This window comes from Pseudorasbora parva, chromosome 21, assembly GCF_024679245.1.
Source record: "Pseudorasbora parva isolate DD20220531a chromosome 21, ASM2467924v1, whole genome shotgun sequence".
Lineage (NCBI taxonomy): Eukaryota > Metazoa > Chordata > Actinopteri > Cypriniformes > Gobionidae > Pseudorasbora > Pseudorasbora parva.
The window spans coordinates 25,330,602-25,345,624 of record NC_090192.1 but is presented as its reverse complement, the minus strand read 5'-3'; the positions used below and the strand labels follow the sequence as shown (position 1 = coordinate 25,345,624).

Genomic DNA, 15,023 nt, shown 5'->3' with positions numbered 1-15,023 from the left:
GCTTTAGGTCAATCGCGTCTCCTGTCAATCGCGTCATATCTGCGTTACCCTCAGTTTTATTCTGCAGAAGTGCTTTTCTCTTAGCAGTGTGAATATGTCACAGCAGCGCCGAGCGAACGTACAGAGTAACGTCATAACATCATTTTAAACACACTTAAATGTATCTAATATGATAAACAGAGCTGCTTTACCTTATAATCATGACTGGAAAAAGCAGAAGTGCGTGCACCCGGCGACTGTGTCCCGTCCCGTCATAATAAAAGTCCCAGTGCTCGCGAACCGTATGTTTGTTTAACAATCGCTCCAGCGAGATTTCTGCCCGAGTCCTATTTTCCACCGGCTGTGAGGTGCAGACCTCATGTCCCAAGATACTGCGCTCACACTTGGCATCATCAAACTACACCTTTGTTTTGAATAGGTGCCCTCCAGTGGACGGAAAGTTGCATAGTGCACCTCTAAAGGGCTGGTTGCATGCGATTGCACTTTTTTTAGCTTTAGTTAGTGTGTAATGTTGCTGCTTGATCATAAACAGTATCTGCAAAGTTACAGCACTGAAAGTTCACCAAAGTTCAATGCAAACGGAGATATTGTCTTTTAAAGTAACGGCAATTTATACAGAAATGGCCGGTTTGGACTACAACAAGTTTCTTCCCGGGTTGGTGACATCATAAACCCTTTCTAGTAATGACTTCTGCCCATAATGGTAAGGGGCATGGCGTTTCCGGACAACCTGTGCTTGGCACTTCAGCCAATAAAAATACATGAAACTACATTTGCCCATTTAACCAATCTAAGACCATTGCGTTTTTCTGAGGGTTGGGCTTCATAGAAGCAGGAACCAAACGAGCCGTTCAAAGGACAGTGGAGACAGCGGTGTGGAATAAAGGTCAAATATAAGAAAAATACAGCATTTAAAAAAAGAAGTATTAAGACATGTTATTCTGCGCCCCATAAACACAACCAAGCCTAGAACAAAACCACGGAACCACCCCTTTAGAGAAGAAGGTTGGGTGATTGGACGACTGCAGTGTGCTGCTGTGATTGGAGAATTTAATCAGGGCTCATTACTCTCAAGAGTGGAATGTTTCCTCACACAGAAGCACAACTACAGAGAAAAGAACGAAAGAAACCGGAGACTTTTTTAGTTAAAGAAAAAAAAAAACATTAAATAAGAAAGCATGGATGCATTACACTGATCAAAAGTGACGGTAAAGACTTTTTATATTGTTATAAAAATATATATTTATTACAAATAAATGCTGCTTCTTTTGAACTTTCAAAAAGATCCTATAAATAAAAATATCACGGTTCCACAATATTAAGCAATATGACTGTTCTCAGCAGTGATGATAATAATAGGAAAAGACTGCATGTAATGGCTACTGAAAATTCAGTTTGCCATCACAGAATTAAATTATATTTTAAAATATATTAAAATAGAAAAAAGTTATTTTTATTTATTTTAATTCATTATTATTTAAATACAGCCATGATGAGGATAAGATGATCATTTAAAATAGCCTACATTTGTAAAAAATCTTACCATCTCCAAACTTTTGTACTTAGGAATGTTTTATTTACAAATTTCGGGAGGAGCAGGTCAGATAATTAAACCTAATTAAACACGAGTGGAGCAGTATAACTATAAGCTAATCATTTTAATCAATGATAGGAGGTGTATACACCATATTTACCTTCTTTCATTTACCATTTTTATTTTAGCATCTCTCCACCACCCCATCTCCTCGATTCCATAAACCTCCATAAACTCTTATTAGATGTCAACACAATACAATAGTCTAGTTCGGCCCAAAAATTCAGAGCCTGGAGCCCTCCCCTGGACAGCACGCCAAATACGGATAATCTTTACAATTTGATGTAATTGTGAACTCGTGAAATTAATGATCTTTGTTTATCTTCTAAATTCATACCACATAGAGTCTGGCAATATTCACCCAGTCAGTTTCTGCAACACCAATACTGACCAGCAGATGGTACTAACATTCAGAGTGATAATTAATTTTTTTTTTTTTTTTCAGAGTGATAATTAATTGATTCTTCCCTCCTCTGTGTATGAGATCATACTTCTCCCTTGCGTTTGTGTACATTTTTTTTTTTACAGTCTATGGTGTACATTTGCTCAAATAAAAAAGGGTATTTATTTATTTCTTACTTGTAGGGCAGCCTTCATTATAAACTTTTAAAAATAAAATAAAAATGTAAACAACTACTATATTCTTCATCATGTTGACACCAGATGGCACCAGCGGCTCTCATTTTTGGGCGACCCCCTCCCACTCCCATTCATCCATCCTTTCCCTCTTCAGCGCGTCTCTGCTGCTTGTTTTTCACCGCGCGGGTCTGCGAGTGGAACGCTCGTGCTCAGCCGCGCTGCTGTGATTGGAGGACTAAAGCTGCGCGCTGCCGTGATTGGAGAATTGAATCAGAGCTCATCGCGTTACGCTCGCGAGTGGAATGCTCCCTCACACAGAGGCACAACTACAGAGGAAAGAACGAAAGAAACCGGAGAAAAACGTCCACGAAAGCAGGAAAAAATCCCACCAAAGAAAGTCTCTATAAATCACGTTTTGAAATAGACCTTCGTCACGAGTCATAAGTCCTAATTTGGAGGGCTTTTGAGTTGTATTAGCGGCTTCATCAATTGGTAAGTGGGAATTCCGGATATTTGCGTGATGATTTTCTTTCCGGTTGTGGAGGGGGAAAGTTTGTTTCTCTTGTTATGGTTTCGTTTTGCAAACGAGTAAGACAATTAATACAATCGTTGACAAAAGGGTTTATTATCTAAGTTACAGCGTTTGCAAATGCGTCTTTTCTCCTTTATCTGCTATTTTTTGCTCCAGCCCATTTGCCATTTTATATATATTTTTTACGACATCCATGCTATCATACGGCAATCGTAGTTAATTAAATTACTACATTCTGTCTACGTCGTTGTTTCTTATTGTTTATTGTATTTTTGTTTGGTGTTGCTTTGATAACATCTGTGTTTGGGTTTTGTTGTCAAGTCCCAACATGCATCGTGTAAAATCAAAACTAAGTTAACTGAACTTACCTGCTTTGTTGTTGTGAAACTTTAGCTCAGACTGGCATTTGTCAGTAACTTCGGTTAAATTAAAAAGAGTTTGTCCTTTATTAGAAAGCTAAGTTGTCTTTGCTTTAACAACATAAAAATTATCTTTATATGTCAGTGTCATTTTTCATAACAATAGCTTTATTTCATTAACTAAATGACTACAACAATATAAAATAAAAAAACATTTATTATGATAACTGGCAACTCTGATGATTACTATTTCTTTTATATTTATGCAAACTTTTGTGATTTAAATGTCACATTCAATTTGGTCAGTGTTTTGGACTCATTACATTAGTTAGGCTACTTTACCCCTGGATTTTTTTGGGTGCTACTATAAAATTATATCATTTATAGACCTGATATTAAAGGACAGATAAATTAATTAAATTAAAGTTGAATAACTGATTATGGACAAGTGAACATTATTATTAATTTGTTGCGTTTTATTTTTAAAGTATCACTTTTGTAAGACTGCTTGGATAAAAACGTTTCCACAAGTCAAATTTTAACGCCCTTAAATATGACCTATTGATCTGTGACATTTATGTCTCTCTTTTACAAACTCTTGCAGCTTATTCTGAGTTGTTTTAGAGGGAGGTTTAGGATAAAATGTAAAGAAAAACAATTTGGAGGGGGGGTCTTGACCCTCCACAGTACCTAGAGAATGAACAGACCCATGATTAGTCCCAGGAGCAATTAAACATGGAGACAGAGATAAATCTACTACGAGGAAAGAGGCAGTTCTATCCATATATCTTAATTTACCGTGGTATTGGTCTTTCAGATTTGTGGAGGGAAAAAATTGCAGAAAGCTCCATATGAAAAGCAGAGAACCTTAGAGAGGCCCTGTGCTTGCTCTTGGCTCTTCTGAAAAGCCCTCTCTTTTTTTAGTGGCAGTGTTCGGAAACACAAATAGACCTAATGCCTACAGTTTATTTTCCCTCTCAGTGTTGTCGTGAATATGAATAGTTGTTTAATTAAACACAGGACACTTTCTACTACTTATCATGAAAGACCTTGATTGTGGAGATATCATTGTGTGGCAAGTGTGAATAATGCTAATTGAAGGCAAATGGTGTCTCCTTTTGTCTGCATTGGTCTCTGGAGATTCCTGTTGTGTCTATATATATATATATATATTATTTGGTGAGAGTTTAGCTCTTGGCATGAATCCTAATTTTGCATTTAGTTTAGTATAAATAATGGCTCAATATATTTAGCAAAATTGCTTTCCAAGTGAAAATATGTTTGGATGTTTTGGTAAACAAGAGGAGAAAGGCTGGTTAAGCAAATGCAATGTTGGTGTTAGATAAGACAACTTTCTTTATTTGTTGTATAATTGCATACACTGAATGTATATGATTATTCAGTGCATGGATTGTTTAAATAAAAATGTATTGTCAGGACTACGTGCCCTGAAGCATGCTTATAAGGCAGGCCCAGCCCTTGACACAGGAATTTGTGTTCACAATCTGTGGCAGATAGATTTGTTTTGGGCCTTTTCAATTTCACAAACCATTGGCACTGATTTCTTGTCATTTTTTCCATCATATTTTGTAATCTACTGGAATTTGTGTGCAAGATGTGGGCTCAAAAACAGTGATGACCCCAGTAGCACCCCTCCCACCTCTTACAGCACATGAATCCTTCAGCCATCTGAATTAGTCTTGCAGTCACAGGCCAGAAAAAAGGCCTGTGCTCTGCTTGCAACTAAAATAGAAGGCCTGGAGTGGGAGGGGAAGAGAGAAACAAATCTAATTTTCTCCCTAAGAGCCAGGCTTTCTTTATTTATATATCGTTATGGCTGTATTTAAAGGAGAAATGGTGGCCCGCTTCCTCCATGCATGACTCGCTCTTTATTTTTCAGCCTGTGGTCCTTCGTCTGGCCATAGAAGAGCCTCTCTTTGGAAAGGGGGGAGGAGAGAGAAAGAGAACGAGAGGGAGAGGGAGGGAGAATGGAAAAGGGGGAAGAGAGAGAGTAAAAGAGTCAGGTTTCGGTCCCTGTGTGCTCTAAACTGAATCATACAAGAACGTTTCTTGAAGCAAAGACACTTTTAGTCTTGAATGCTCTGATTTGCTTCAAGGAATCATTCACCCCAAAAATTTAAATACTGTCATCATTTACTCACCCTCATATCGTTCTAAACCTGTATGACTGGCTTTCTTCTGCAGAACAAAAACTAAGATATTTCTGTTCAAAATTGGTCTTTCAAAGAAGAAAGAATGTCAATGTCAATGAGTGTCATTGTTAGGGTGAGAAAATTATGACAACATAAACATTTTTGGGTGAACTATCCCTTTAAGACTCAGTATATGAAGTTGCATGGTAGTTTTCTGTTGTGTGATTAACCTTGTTTGTAATACAACTTGTTAGTGAAATCCAGAAGAGGACTAGTTTCACAGCCTTGAATTGCAGAATGAAATTGAGTCTGAGGAGATTTTATCACTTTCTGCAATAACAGTTAGCCTGTTTATTTCCCTTTTTAGTGCATGGAAAGGTGAAGCGCACGTCTCCGCTTGGTGAATCTTTTCTCACTAAATGTTATCTTCAAATCTTAATGAATGCTAAATCTGCAAATGGCCTATATTTGGCAAGTAAAGAATGATTCTTTTGAGAAGCTTTGAGATAGGACAGTTAGGTGCGACAGCTGCGACAGATAGGAAGTTGTTTCAGGTTTAAATAACACAAAAAAACTTGTTTACTACTTTGGAGCAAAGCACATCTTTCATGCGTGCAGGTTGAAATGGTCTAAATTCTATTTGACGAATGCTTTTGTAGAAAATGCACCGCAAAACTTGTTTTTGTAAACCGCAACTAAATTGGCCTTTAAGCATTTACACCGTCGTGTTGACGTAGCGCTCTGTGTAATACCTTTTTTCACGTCACTCTCTTTATATATCTCTGTATAGGAAATGCCATGTCTTTCAGGAGCGTTTTGTTGTGACCACACAGAACAATAGAGCAGAGTTGGTTGTGGTTAGCTGAGCATGCAAAGTACACACGCGTCCATTATTTGCTGTGCCGAGACCTTCCAATGTTTAGCTCTACCATCTAGGCAGGGCTACTACTTTATACCAATCCAGTAGTGACAAAAGCAAATGAAATAGGCCTGCTTATTGGTTTTGTTGTTTTTGACCACAGGTATAGTTCACTCAAAAATGGAAATTATGCCATGATTTACTCCCCCTGAAGCCATCCTAGGTGTATATGACGATTTTGTTTCAGCATAGTCAGCGTTATATTCAAAAATATAATTGCTCTTCTGAGCATTATATTGGTTGCGAATGACGGTCCTGATTTTGAAGCCAAAGAAGTTTGTCCGTCCATCATAAAAGTAATCCATAATGACTCCAGGGGGTTAATACAGGTCTTCTAAAGCAGAGCAATGTTTTTTTTTTTTAAAGAATATCTCAATTTTTACAAACTAAAATAACTAGCTAGCAGATGGACTACACAAGTCGACTTACGCCAACAGAGTAACCCCTGACGTGATGTATGACATAGGATGTAGGCCATTATGATGTCTGGCTTGGAAGAGCCATGATATTTTTGTATATATATATCCAATTGTATTTGTCTGAAAGGCATCAATATCTTGGGGGGGAGTAAAGTATGGGGTAATTTTTATTTTTGGTGAACTATCCCTTCAATAAAAAAGGATATGACACCAATACTAGTCTAACTCATTTAAAATATTTTTAAAGACAAGTAAATGGTAATAAACAGTAAAGTCAGTAATACATTAAAAACAGATAATCAAATTAAGAATGATAGTATATATGCACACACAAATTCTGTTCTCTTTGCTTCTTCTTGCACTTGAATATTTATATTGGCATGGTTTTAAAACTTTTTTTGTGACAATGCAGCACTGGCGTTAACTGTCTCAAGCGTTTTTGGGCAGTCCTTATGCGAGCCCTGGATCCTGTGTTGGGTCATGTGAGCACATTTATAGGTCTTACCATAATGCTTTTTTAAAAAAATGTAAGGTTTATCTGAAATGTATTGCATGTTCTTCTTTGCATACTGTTTTGTTTGAGTATTGGACCATTTCCCTCTGCTTTGCATGGGTAGTTATATTTGACATTTTATTATGGAAAGATCTCCCCAAACCATGCATTCTGCATTTTTGCAGCACATTATGTCAGGTCTGAGATGTGTTTGGCATCTGCACAGAACCACACAACTATAAAGAGGGGCATTTCCAGAGTCTGACTCTCTCAGCCTGAACTTTGCTTGTGCTCATAGCACTGCTGAACCTGAACAAAACCCTCAATAAAAAACATTTAATTGGCATAGGGCCCTCAAGCAAGACAAGTCCAGCCTTCATATAATTTCTGCATGTATATAGGTTTAAATGGATATAGAAGCCTAAATATTTTCTAGGAAAAGTAACTTTTCACTTTCACTTTTTTTTCTTCATATATTTAAATGTATTGTTAAAATGAGCATAGGAGTAACCGAATGGAAATTAATAGAATGAAAAGTGCAGTGTGACCTCCCCTTTAGGCAACATCCCATTCAGACTGGAGAACTAATGTAAAACTATGGCTTTGTAAGCATGCAGTGATGCCTTAAATCACTTTGGTAATAAAAATAAAGTAAAGTGCAAGATGTGCTGTGCCAATCTGCAAAATACATAATATTATAATGAGAACAGAACACTAATGTTATAGAATGTTGTCAATTTGTTGTACTTAATTTAGTTGCACATTTACCGGAAGAGCGAATCCACAACTCGAGTACATTCAGACAAGCATGTTACGTTTATTGCACATTTGTGTCCTTTTGTGCTTTTCATTTTTAATTAATTTTGTTTTATATAGCAGATTCAAGGAGATAAAGCTAGCACCATGAGCTCTATAGCCCTCATAGTACATATTGTGTTTTCTGCTTCAGAGCCATAACCTAAATGAATGGAGAATGGCTGGTTGTAATTGAATGACTTCCTCCATAATAGGTCTCTGCTTTGTAGAGGAAATGAGTAAGAGTTCCTAAATGGTGAATATGAACAGATGTGTTACATGGTGGTCATCATTACTCAACTATTGTGAGCCCAGGGTTAATTATTCACTTTCTCATTTATATTTTGCCAGTTGCACATCTTAATGGATTGGTTTCGTGTTTTAGCACAAACTGAGACATCTGGTGGTTGTTTGATCACATAGTTCACATAGTTTGCATTTAGGCTTGGTATGATTATTTGACCATTTTCAAAAGTTTTTTGGCTCTTTGCTAATTGGTATTATGAAATTGTGCTTGAAACCTGTGGCTTTGACAGTAAACAAAAGATCCTGACAGAAAAGCTTAGCTGTTGGTTTTCCACAATGCTAAATCGTGACTGAATGCTCTTTTAGAGCTTGTAAAATATAACTAACATTAAGGAATATTATAACCACAGTGCAAAAAAGAATGAGTGGGTGCTTTGCAGGCACAGTTGAGCACTCCCTCAAGGCATCTGTGTTCCCATCCACAGTGCCTCAGTGAACCACGCTAACCTTCTCATTTCATGGGCTTTAATTTCAATTAGCTATGGCTGATCGTTCGCTTTGATCGTATTAGTCTCCCCTCAGAGCCCCAATTGCTTTTTTATACACCCTCGTGCTTTCCTGTTGGTTTTACTAAACCCTGGAATTAACAGCAATGATGGCATCTTCATGTTTATTTCCACTTCCTACAGTTGTCACTCATCTTTCAGCACTGCAACAAAAGAGTGTCACAAATCAAGTCACATGTTTCTGGCCAAGAGTGTGGAGATGTGCATAAGCAAGCCGCTCTGATTATAAATGGCTAACTTCTTTCCTAAAGCTTAATTCTGTCATTTTTGATGAGGCTTATTTCAAAGATCATCTCTAAAGCTTCTGATTTAGGAAGAAGTCAACATTCCAGGACTTGGGAAATAAGTTGTAATCCTCTTTCTCAGTAAGGGCAGTGGGGTCAATTCCTCCTGGCACCTGTGTGGATATGAATGTCTGAGGCTTGGTGACACTCTGTCTAAGAAGCATTTCTGCCTTGCGTATGTTGGGCGCTAATCCATACAGCCTCAGTTTACTTTAATCCTGGCATCTCCTTTGTGTCATATTTAGTGACTTGCCATGCTGAGCGAACATTAACTTTCTTGACAATAAATTCCACTCAAGTTCCTGTGTTTTTGGAGCTTGAAGCGCCCATATCACACCTTGTTCTACATCAAACCTCACTTGCAAATGTGTACTTTTTCAGTTTTTAAACTTTAGTCTAAACGTGTATGTGAAACTAATCTTAGGTTGCACAAGTGGGTTTTGCACAAGGTAATTTTCAAAACTTTTTAATCGATATTCATTTCAACACTTAGGGGGCTTTCACACTGGGCAGTCTTTTTGCAGTCCGAGTCTGAGTGATATCGTTCCCGGTTTCGCGGATAGCGTTGGTTTCTCAATTAACTTAATTCTATCGAACCCAGGTGCATTTGCATTAAGTATGTCATCACAAACATGCACGGCACACAATAGGAAACAGGACGCTGGTCAATATATTGTGCAGCAAAGTGAATGAAACTTGGGTTTACAGTATGCATGTCACACGAAGAAGGCTTTCAGTGGATTGTAAGTCATTCAGTTGCTCTATTGCACTTGTATCCAAAGTAAAGAATCACCACTGCCATCCCTTTACTTGTGTTTTGTTGAACTAATGACGTCGTCATCAGCTAAAATGCATGCACAGGTTACTTAACTTTCTAAACAAGTCCGACATGCTTTCACAAATGCCCGAATTGCATTACAGTTCCAATACAACTGAACTCAGACCACATTCTACAGTAGGCTTGGGTTCGGTACCCTTGTGCAGTCCCTGGTCAGCACCACAGCTTTCACATTACCAGTTTTTCATGTGAACCATGCCCCCGCCAGTGTGAAAGCACCCTTCAAGAACAATTCATCAATGTATGTTTTATTACCTCCTAATGTTTAACACCTCCCCTCTACAATTGTTGGCAAGCTTGTATTTATTTTTGTGTGGCCAAGTCTCAAAATCCAGTCAACAACTGATGCATAGAACCGAGTCCCCACCCTACATTTTGTTCTTTTTCAATAATCCAACATCAAGTAATGCTGAAAATGCAAAACATGTTCTCTTAATAAGTTGTGATTTGGCATCTGTTCAACTATGACACTAAAAGTATCCTAAAGCAAGTCATGAGAAATTATGAAAACATTCAAGACTATTCTACTTTTCTTTTCATTTTTATCTACCTTCTAGGGCTACTCCTTTATACCAATCCAGTAGTGACTTATAAATCTGGCCAATATGATCCCAGGGCTCAACGCTAAGGATTTTTCTACCAATCACAAAAAACGATAAATAAATCAAATGAAATAGGCCTGCTTATTTCACCCAAAAATGGAAATTATCCCATGATTTACTCCCCCTGAAGCCATCCTAGGTGTATACGACTATCTTCTTTCAGCACAATCAGAGTTATATTAAAAAATATAATTGCTCTTCCAAGCATTATAGTGGCTGTGAATTGCGGTCCTCATTTTTAATCAAAGTAAACAAAAAATCTGCGCACTGCTGTTTGCTGCTCCCACAAATGTATTAAAAAGGACAACGTTTCGACCCAAAGGGTCTTCGTCAGGCAAACAACAAGCACAAACATATGAGTATGAGTAGCCTTCGTGCTCTTCGCGTTCTCAAATCACCCACAATCCTATGCGCGCAGCTTTGCTATCTTCAGATGTTCCCGGAGTCGGAGCGTGAACGGGGCCAATATGCTTGTGTTGGGGTTTTTAGATGGGAAGGAAGGAGGCAGGAACCGGCGAACGTTCAACAACTTTATAATAAATAATAAACAAAACGAAAGTAACGCGGGAAGCCCCTCACGGGGCGACTGCCCGCACACACATAATAAAACATAAACAAACCATAACATAAAGTCCAGTCCTAGTCCTCTCTCGTCTTCCACGCTCCTCCAATTATACTCCCGTCACTGCCGTGAGCCGAGACCGGGGTGGCGATCAGCTGCTGCTCATTATCACTCCACCGGCCCGCTCTCACGGTCCCTCACCTCGCTTCTTGCCACAATGCTTTTATTTACGTTACCAAACATTTGTTATAACCGTAGTAAATATAAGTAAAGTTTAACGTTTAAATGCTGGTACAAATTACTACTGTATTGATATTAAAAAAAATACACATAACGTTATTGATGGCCAACGGACCTTTTCACTGACGTAATGACGCAATGACGTGCACTTGCTAGCCTGTTCCATTTACGTGTTCTCCGAATGCTAAAGAGGAGCCTCGCCTAGCCTCTGAAGGAAGTGACTTGGAAGGATCAGTCCTTCCAAGGAAGCATCCTTGACATTGAGAAACACCTACTACTGCTGTCACTGAGCGGCACTTAATTCAGCCCGTCTCTTTCACCCGTTCAGTCATGTGCAAACGCACGTTGGGCTTGTTTACATCTGAGCGCGTGTCCCTTTGACGCAGAATAGCGGTGTTGAGCATTTATACGGTTGATGGGCAAAGTATTCTTGAGTGCATTATAAAAAATTTAATAATTGTTAATAAATGATTATTTACGATATTTTGAAGTGCCCACGATAACAATATCGTGCATATTCATTATCGTGATATATTGCATTACCGAAAATCGGCACATGCCTAAAACAAATACAATATATACATTTCATATCAAACTCCACATTCAAACCTTTTGGAGAAGGAGTAATAAGTGTATATAAAAGGCTTCCCTCTGTAGAATAATTGTATTAATGTCACCACCCCTTCTGGGTATTCTTACTTGTTCTGTACCTAAATATCGAAGAGTTGACAAATTGTGTTTTCAAAGATTAAAATGAACAGCAATGGGGTTCTTTTGGTCATTCAAGCGTATATTACTTCTATGTTCTGCAATGCGTGTTTTTAAGATGCGTATGTAATTCCCATCAGGAACTAGAAATGAATTGTTTGTTTGTGTCGACCCTTGGTCAGCTCTCACCACCATTTGCCTTAAATTTGGGGCTCGTTTGTGTACAAATCGTGAAGGCTCTTTACAAAAATGACGTATTGCAGGATCTGAGCTTACAATTTGCCAATGTTTTCGGATTATATGCGCAAATTCCTTACTTAACGGAGAATATTGAATTATACAAGAATTATACTATTTTCGGTATAGACTTCGGCAGTGTTCTAGACAAGCATTCTTTTTGATCGTTTTTTTTTTTTTCCAAATCATGCTGCAGCCTCTCGAATCCAGGGATCAGCATACCCCCGTTCTTGGAATCTCTGACTTAACTCTTTACATTGTATTTCATACATTTCATCATATGTGCAAATATGTACATATGTACATCAAGCGCCACAAGAAATACATTAGTATGGGGCAATATTATGGAGTGTGTTTTAATCATGTCCGAGTCCTGCACAAAAGACAGATTTTTTTTGTTTGTTCCCATGATGATTGTTACATTGGGTTGTATTTAGGGCTGGACGATATGGCCAAAATGTATATCACGATATATTTCTTAATTTTGGTCGATACAATATAATTTCGATATCGATATGAACTATATAAAAGCTTTAGAAAAACTACCAAGAACTGCCACAAGGGATTTCTGTATACCTGTATATACTATACTATATATCTGTATACAAACTTCTGAAAAATTAATTTGCCAAGTCTATGAAACCTCCTCCTATAAAACTATATAATATTTTAGAAATAAAAACGGTACAAATAAATTAATGTTCACCTTTTATTTGTATTTAGCCTTTATACGAACAAGAAATGTGAAATCACCATCAAATAAACATAAGACTCTCACTTCGCAGACGCAGTTTATTGAGCATTTTCTTTTAAGTTTAACATTTCAGTGAAGAACGATTCATAGCGCTATATTCTCCTTTTATGCAAAACTATAGACCTTTATCTACTGATGCACAAAAAATAAATAAAAGACTAAATTCAGTGGCCTATTTGTGCTCTGTTTGAGATGAGTGCACGCTGCTTTTTGCAAGGCTTTAAACACGAGCAAATGATACATTATCGTGAAGCCATGTCTGACCGTCTTTCACAAGCATTGAAAGGTAATTTAAACGAGAATGAATGCATTGGTGTTAATACATGACATTGTGTGCAAATGTGGAAAGTATTAAAACAAATGTGCCACTTGCCTCTTACATAAAAATAGTCTACATGGATTATTTTTAACGCTTGTCATCGTATTGTTAGACATTAGATTGATGCAGCTATGTCGATTGTTACACCCACCTCTCCGGCACATTTTGCAGCACACTGAAACCTGAAGTTTAATATCAATACCCGTGCGAATCGGCCATGTCTGTAATTTGTAAAGTAAAAATTCCCCCGCAAATGACCCCATATTTCGCGAAACACCGAGGTCCTGTGATAATATTAGTCCCGTGCGAATCGACATCTCTGTGATTTGGCCAGGATTAGGCGGATTGTATATCATTTTGCAAGCTTTTTTTCTTCCTGTGAGCATTTCTATCTTTATCTTTCACGAAGAATAAAGTCTGCATTCATAATGCGCACAGTTATAAATTCCTGTGCAGCCGCGCCCACGCGGATTATACTTTCACTTTAGAATGATAATCAATTTGGGAGTAATCTGATTGAATGGTGTGTTTAATATAAACATCAATACTGTTCTTAATGAAAAACAGAACAGAACAGTATAGTAGGCTACAATGACTGTTTAAATAGGCGCTTTTACATTTAGTTTTGAAACTGAATCTTCCGCCGTATATCAGCTTCTCACTCGTGATAAATTAAATCTGATTCCTGCCGCCGGTCTGAGCTCAGTTTATGGCGTCTGTTCACTAACTGAACGAAATTATATTTATTTATAGGCTACTGTAAAATAATCAAAACGATATCGATGCCTGTTTATGATTTCATACAGCTAACGAAGTCTTGACATCATATCCGGGAGAAGTCAGTAAATTCGAGTAAAATACCAGGCTTTGCTTATCCCGTGCGAATGCGCCACGCAAAACTCAGATGTGGGGAGTCATTTCTAAATCACAGAGGTCTAGATAATACTAATCCCATGCGAATAGAGCTTTAGATAGCCGAACCACTTCCACGGATCTATCAGCCTACTACTGCTGCTGAGCACTGGCTGCGTGCAGCGTGTCCGTGGTGTACGTCATCACGCAAGAAGCCAATCGTGTTCTGCTCTTTCTGATGGCTGCGCCCTGAACGTCAGTCATATCGAAATATCGGAAATGTGTTTAAAAATCATATCACCGTTATTGAAAAAAATTATATCGCGATATATATTGATATTGAATTATTGTCCAGCCCTAGTTGTATTATACATTTTCTTTTTGTATTGTTATTATCTCCCTTTTTTTAGTTGTTGTTGACACTATTGTCTGATTGGGTAATTGGTTCATTAATGAGGCCAGGTGTGATGGTTCACACAGATATAAATGATACGTATTTGTGCTTGTTGTTTGCCTGATGAAGACCTTTTGGGTCGAAATATTGTCCTTTTTAATAAATTTGTGGGAGCAGCAAACAGCAGTGTGCAGATTTTTTGTTTACTTTGATTCATGCTTTATTGAATCTAGCACCTGCAAAAGTTTCACTGGATGTGCGCACAATTTTTCCTTTTTTGCTTTGGTCCTGATTTTGAAGCCAAAGAAGTTCATCCATCCATCACAAAAGTAATCCATATGCCACCAATGTATTTTTTTTGTGATGCAACGAGATGATGCTAATGCACTTTATAGGAGATCGTTTTTTGTTGTTGTGATAAATCTACATAAATGTTACAAAAGTGTAAGAGACACAAACATGGAATTCTGCAGCTCTAATTTCTTTTCTGACCTTAGTGTTGAGAAATTGTTTCCAATAGTGATGTTGAATCTGAAAAAGAAACAACTTTCCTTCTTTATCCAGAAGCGTCATGGCAG

The 15,023-nt window shown here is 37.7% G+C and overlaps 1 protein-coding gene across 1 annotated transcript in view; it reads left to right on the top strand.

Moving 5' to 3' along the window:
- Window positions 1-2,386: 2,386 nt before the first annotated feature.
- Window positions 2,387-15,023, top strand: part of bmpr1ab (bone morphogenetic protein receptor, type IAb) — a 38,463-nt gene continuing 25,826 nt past the window's right edge. The window contains exon 1 of the mRNA XM_067429478.1: window positions 2,387-2,665. The gene's annotated coding sequence lies outside the window, so the exon portion shown is untranslated. The remainder of the gene's footprint in view (window positions 2,666-15,023) is intronic.